The following is a 6,847-nucleotide window of genomic DNA, read 5'->3' on the forward strand; positions in this document are numbered from 1 at the left end:
GCGCGTCCGGAGCCTGTGCTCCGCAACTGGAGAGGCCACAGCAGTGAGAGGCCCGCGCACCGCAAAAAAATAAATAAATAAAAAAATAAAATGCACGGTTACAAATTTAAAAGATTTCTGTAGTTGTAAGATTTTGAGGAAAAAATAAGAGCTTTAAAAAACAAGAAAGAATTCCATCTACTTAGTATGGTTTAACTATGCCCTAGACTGGAGGCAAGTGAGGTGGACACCTTGATAAATGGTATTGCCATTTCCTAAGGTCCTTCTCAACTTCATGATCAATCCAATCAACTCTCTAATATAATTTTTAACATGCTGTGTCAGTTTAATAAGAATTCTGATTCTTATCTAATTCTAAGTGGTCAGTTCAGCAGGCAGGGTTCCCCAGAAATAGCACAACTTAGAATGTTAGATAAACCAAAGTCTGAACCAAAGCTCAATTTTTTCATTGTTTTTTGACTTGGAGATATTTAACCTTCTTGAAGCTCTCTTTTATCAATGGTCTTACAGGCTACTTACAGTAATTCACCCAGACACTTCACACTTAAGTACCCAGTACATAGTGACAGCTCAGTGATGGTTATTTCCTTCCCCTTTACTGAAAGAAATTTATTTTTGTACATTTTTATCTGAGCACCTCTATGCAAAGAAGACAAAGGCTTCTCCCAGTACCAAGCTATTTCCTCCCTAGACAGACAGCCAAGAATGCTCATCAACTTTTTGATTTTCTTTTTAGAAGGTAACATCTACTGTCTTCTTTCTTCTTTAGCTAAAATGAAACAAAAGTGATCAAATCAATATAATAGATAAAAACTTTGATTTACCTTGAATGCTAACCTGTTGCCAATAGTTGCTTTGAACTGAAACTATGGACGCTCCCGTTTGCATCTGGGAGGACCGGTCCCCTCCCATCCCCCTTTGCCTCCTCCCTCTTACCTTCTGCCCTCACACTTCCTGGTCCACCCTCTTCCTGCCAATTGGATGTCTTGGAATCACTGCTGCAAACTTACCGCCTCATTGGCTCAGCTCATTGTCAATCCCTATCCCAGCCCTGCCTTTTCTCAAGTTTACATTTCTGTTGCCTAGGAAATCCAGTGACTGTGAAAACCCAAGCGGTTGGCCTGAGGAGAGAAGCCAACAGGAATTTGGCTGGCAGTTGTTTGGTTTCTAGAAGGACACAAAACTTGCCTCCTAGGTTGTATAAGATAATGTTCAGCAAATTCTCTTACTTCTTTAGGCAACTCTTCTCCGCCCTTCTGTTGTCACCAGATGGCGTCTAATTATCAGGTAAGACTTAAAACCACAATACACGGGAGCAGGCAGGTATAATTACAGGTGTTTCAAAGTCTTCCCTCCTTCTCCACAGCCACACACTGAAAGGATTCATTTCCCACTGTTTCCATCCTTGGTGTCTTCTTTTCACCTTTCTCCTCTTTTTTTTCACTTCTCACCATTTTTTTACACTTGTTCCCTAACAACAAGTTTGCCAGATGAGAAGTGGCCCTGTTTAGAAAAAAAACACCTTAATCATGCTCTCTCTAATTTGTACCAATGACATCTCTCCTCTCTTGCTTCCATCATGAAGTCATGCAAAGAACGGAAGACTAGAACTATCAATATCTGTTCTCACATTACATGTATCCTCAGGCAAGTGTGGTCATTGATTTCTATAGTCTCTAGAATAGACTCTATATCTGCCTTGTCAACTTCTCAGACTTGTCCTGGAGGTCAAGGGGGTGATGTTCTCTATGAATTTTAATGAAGATTTGTCTTGGTTGAGGGGATTTCCAACAGGGTGTGATTTGAGGTGCAAATAAATAGCCACTCATTCAAAAATGTGTCCTTTTCTCTCTTTGGGGGTTAGATACTGTTTCCAGAGGGTTCCTGCCTATGGCCCATGACCACTACCAAGCACTAAGATGGTGCTGACACTGACATGGATTAGATGTGCTCCCCACCGCCACCCCAGGGTAGTTCTGAATTTCTTCTCCACACACCATTAAGCCATTTCATCCCCAAAACACCCCTTCTTGCTGCAGCTGACCTCATGGTATCAAGCTGTTCATTTGACTTTCACTAAGTGAAATTACTAAGCTAAACTAATAAGCTATTAAGGAGCAATCACTTAGACAAGATGCACTACCAATGACAGATAAATCTGCCTTTTAATCAATCAGTAAGACAATGGAAAGCCAACTGAGAGCTCTTAGAGGACTGGGAAAGAGTCTGGTTCATCTTTGCATCTTCCAAAATGCCCAGTACCATGTACAGATATGAAATCAGTCATTGTTGGTTGAATCAAATTTTTGAACTGGATAAAATGTATTTATATGAAGGACATTTAAAATGCAAAGTGTACTTTTCAGAAGTAATTACGTCCTTGTACTAAGTAGAAGTTTGTGTAGGACCATAGACATTTCATTTACTTCCTTCTACATGAATAATTTTTTGACATTTAAATAAATAACATAACCATCTCTTAATAGCCTGCAATTAGGATGTGATAAACAAAACAATGAAAGATTGACATGAGGTAAAACCACATCTACAGAGCATCGGGGTAGACAGCTACAAGCAGCCGCATAGCACAGGGAGATCAGCTCTGTGCTTTGTGACCACCTAGAGGGGTGGGATAGGGAGGATGGGAGGGAGGGAGACACAAGAGGGAAGAGATATGGGAACATATGTATATGTATAATTGATTCACTTTGTTATAAAGCAGAAACTAACACACAATTGTAAAGCAATTATACTCGAATAAAGATGTTTAAAAAAAAAAGAATCAATATGAGATGGTGGTAATGTAGAAACAGACAAGCAGAACAATGAAAGGAAATATAAATGGCATCTTGAACTTCCTTTCAGAATCTTAAAATGAAACTCCGAAAATAGGTATTTTATACCTAAATCCTTAGTTTATGTCATGTTTAATGTCCATTAAAGCTCAAAAATTAAATATCTTGCCTGTGCTTATAATTTTTCAAATGTGTAATTGTGTGTTATAATTATGGAAGACCCCAGGTTCCACTCATAAAATAAACATGCACTAGGTCTGAGTATGTGAACTTGACCCCTAATCCTAGGCTTTTACCATTAGTCCCTCTGATTCTCCAGGAAATGACCTTACTTCTTGTACACACATATCTCCTCCCTTTTCAAAACTGTACCAGCTCTACTGTTTTGGAAATTATAATGTATTTGCATTTTCAGTTATATTCAAATGGTACAATAATTCCCAAATACTAAAATTTAAGGTACCCAAATAGAAAAACACTTAAAAGCATATCTCACCCATACAGATTTTCAAATCAATTTTAAGGTCTAACTTGTGTACAACAAACTGCATCCACTTAGTTTTGATAGCTATATACACCTACAAAGCCACCACTGAAAAGATTTCCATCACCCCATTAACAGTCCACCTTCCCACAGCCCACAGCCCCATGCAACCATTAGTCTCCTTTTTGTCAGTAGAGATTAGTTTACATTTTCTTGAATTTTATATAAGTGAATCAGGCAGGAGGCACTTCTTTGAGTCCGGCTTCCTTCGCTCAGCAAGATCATTTTGAGATCCATGTATATAGTTGTGTACATCAGTAGCATATTCCTTTTTACTGCTGAGCAATAGTCCTTTTTGTTTGTTTGTTTGTTTGTTTGTTTGTTTGTTTCTCCAGTATGCGGGCCTCTCACTGTTGTGGCCTCTCCCGTTGCAGAGCACAGGCTCTGGACGCGCAGGCTCAGTGGCCATGGCTCACGGGCCCAGCCGCTCCACTGCATGTGGGATCCTCCCGGACCGGGGCACGAACCCATGTCCCCTGCATCAGCAGGCAGACTCTCAACCACTGCGCCACCAGGGAAGCCCCAATAGTCCTTTTTATGGATATACCACAACTTGTTTATCCATTCACCTGTTTATGGGCATTTTGTTTTTTCTTTAGGCTAAGGCTGTTACAAATAAAGCTGCTATGAATATCTGTGTATGAGTTTTCAGGTGGACACATATTTTCATTTAACTTGAGTAAATACCTAGAATTGGAATGGCTTAGTCATTTGGCACACAGATGCTTAACTGTTTTGGGGAAACTGTATGGCGATTTTCCTAAGTGGCTGTACCATTTTACGTTCCCATCAGCAGTGGAACATATGGATTCCAGTAGCTCTATGTCCTTGCCAACTATTGGTATTGTCAGCCTTTTAAATTTTAGCCATTCTAGTAGGTGTGTTGTGGTAACTACGAACTTTTTGGCCAACCCAATGCAATTGTTCCAGTACAGTTTGCTGAAAAGATTTTTCTTTTTCCATTGAATTGTCTTTGCACCTTTGTCAAAAATCAACTGAACATATTTGGGAGTCTATTTCAGAATTTTCGAGAGGTGCCTGCTATGTTAGCCAGAGAGAGATCACAGAGGCCTTGTATTCCCTGAAGTGGGAGCCAACAAAGGATTTTAATCACGGAGTGCTGAGATCGGATTTCCAGGTCATCAAGGCCATGCTGGCAGCCAGCCCTGTGTAGGATGCTTGGCGGAAACAAACTGGAGGCATCGTTCTGGCTCATTGACTGCTATTGATCAGATTTCATGGATTGGAACAGAGCCTAGAAAGCACCAGAAAGAGTTGGCCTCACTGAGTTACCAGATGATCAGGAAGGATTTTGTAGTGAGAGCAGGAGAGAGGGAGTTACAAGCCAGGGAGCCTCATCCCTAGGTCCCTGTGTTGCTTACGAGGGGAATACAATTCTGGCCATTCATTCCAATGACAACACAGAGAGGGCTGCATATCTGTCCCACAAGGAACTTATGCCAAAGACCAGTTTAAGAGATTTTATAAGAATTGTGGAAATAAAACCTTAGCACACACACACACACACACACACACACTTCTGCATGTGACATGCTCCTGACTGTGTGGGACACACTTGCAGCATGAGAACTCACAGAAATGGGTGGAGAGCAGGCACCCAGCTGTCCATACAACAGGCAAATCTCATCCCGGCACTGGCAGGTGTGGGCATTTTCCTATTTCTGCAGGGAGCATTTGTAGTAACTGTTTCATGTTTTCATTTGAATTATTTCAAGATGTGTTTCACAACCCAGAATTAAGCAATCCAGAACTGCAGTTTCCAGGGCCATCCCTTGTTTCTAATATTTTCTTCACCATGTTTTAATCTGCTAGATACCATACACTAGAACTTTTAAGGAGGAATTTAATTCCATTTCAGAATGCAAAAGCAAATAGGAGGACATGATAATTGAAGGTAAAATATTTCATGAGAGCAACAAACCCGAGAGGCAACTTGGAGAATAGTATAAGACAGGATGTCAAAAGTCCAAAAAAAAGAAAAAAGCTGTGGACAGCAGGATGAGTCACCAAACCAGCCTTCCACATCCGGTCTCCAGGTTGTGTCCAGGGAAGAAAAATCAGTCAAAACCTCCAGAGTGTTTAAGCCATTCTTTTTTTCTTGTTTCTGTTACTAGGAACTGAATGTCATCCTTAAGCGTTTACCACACGTAGGGATGTTCTCTGCTACATGAGGTGGCAGATGGAATGTTTCCGAAATCAAGCGGCTTGGGCACAGCCATGGTTCTTGGACCTGAGGCCCCAAGCCTTACATGTAAGTTCCATTTCTCCACTTAGGTTTCGGTGACCCCGTTTATTCGAGTAGGGATCTTGAGGAGGCAACTCTGAAAAGTGGGAAGCAAGCAGCATCAGCTGTGGACCAAAGGCAGGCTCCAGGACTGACAGCAAAGGAGGTGCTCTGCGCAGGAGGGGACACGGGCAGAGACCAAAGACGGGGTCCTGGGAGGGATGTCCCTGCTGACCTGCAGGACAGAGACCAGGCTTCCCGGGCTGTGAGGCGAGATGAAAAGGAGATGCAAGAAGAAGGCCCACATGGAAGAATCAGCCGAAGAGCTCATGTGAGTTCTATGAAAAGTGAAAGAAGGAGAAATTGGGAAAGAGCCTGAGAAGCCTCCTGGACAGAGAGGCTGAAGCAGGCTGGTCTGAGTAGAAGTGTCCATTGGTCAGGGGCAATCCAGAAGCTCAAGTTCAGATTCATAGACACAAAAGTAGATCACGGGTTGCTTAGAAGCCTGGCAGGGGTTAAGGGAGATGGGAAATGGGGAGCTATCCTTTAACCTGCGTGGAGTTTTAGTTTGGAAAGATGAAAAACGTTCTGGAATTAGATGGTAGTGACATTTGCACAACAATGTGAATGTACTTAATGCCACTGAACTGTATACTCGATGGTTAAATGGTAATTTTATGTGGTGTATATTTTACCACAATATCTGGTGGGGGGTGAAGTAGAAAAGAATAGCTTTATTGCTTTGCCAGTCAAAGGGGGCCACAATGGGCTAATGTCAACCCAGGGGTGGGGGGTGTCTGTGAGAGTCTTATAGCCCAGGGGTGGGGTTGCTGATAAGGATCAGGGCGTGTGCAGGGCCCGCATTCCTTCAATCCAGAGATCATCTGGCGTCAGGTGATGATGGGCGAACTGTGACCTTCTCTGCAACGAAGAGTGCTTCATCAGGTCTTCCATTTGGTGGGGGTTTTAGCTCTGCAGAGGAGCTCACAGATAACGTTATGCATGGTAATTCCCCTACATAGAACTAGTTCCGTTCCAAGAGCTCATTCATAAGTCCAATTTGTTTGTAAATCCAACAAAATTAGCCTAGGTACCCAACTAACACAATCAGCTAGAACTGTACTGTAATAGGTTTATAATACTTTGCACACAAATAATACATGAAAAACAAACAAATACAAAAAATAAAGAAAATGTTGTTAATCTTACAGTATAGTACCTTGAAAAGTACAGTAGTACAGCACAACAGCTGGCATCCAGGGG

The 6,847-nt window shown here is 41.9% G+C and overlaps 1 protein-coding gene across 1 annotated transcript in view; it reads right to left on the reverse strand.

The window, feature by feature from the left end:
• Positions 1–894, reverse strand: part of CAPSL (calcyphosine like) — a 23,518-nt gene extending 22,624 nt beyond the window's left edge. The window contains exon 1 of the mRNA XM_007111468.2: positions 825–894. The gene's annotated coding sequence lies outside the window, so the exon portion shown is untranslated. The remainder of the gene's footprint in view (positions 1–824) is intronic.
• Positions 895–6,847: the final 5,953 nt, after the last annotated feature.

This window comes from Physeter macrocephalus, chromosome 8 (genome assembly GCF_002837175.3).
Source record: "Physeter macrocephalus isolate SW-GA chromosome 8, ASM283717v5, whole genome shotgun sequence".
Taxonomy (NCBI): Eukaryota; Metazoa; Chordata; class Mammalia; order Artiodactyla; family Physeteridae; genus Physeter; species Physeter macrocephalus.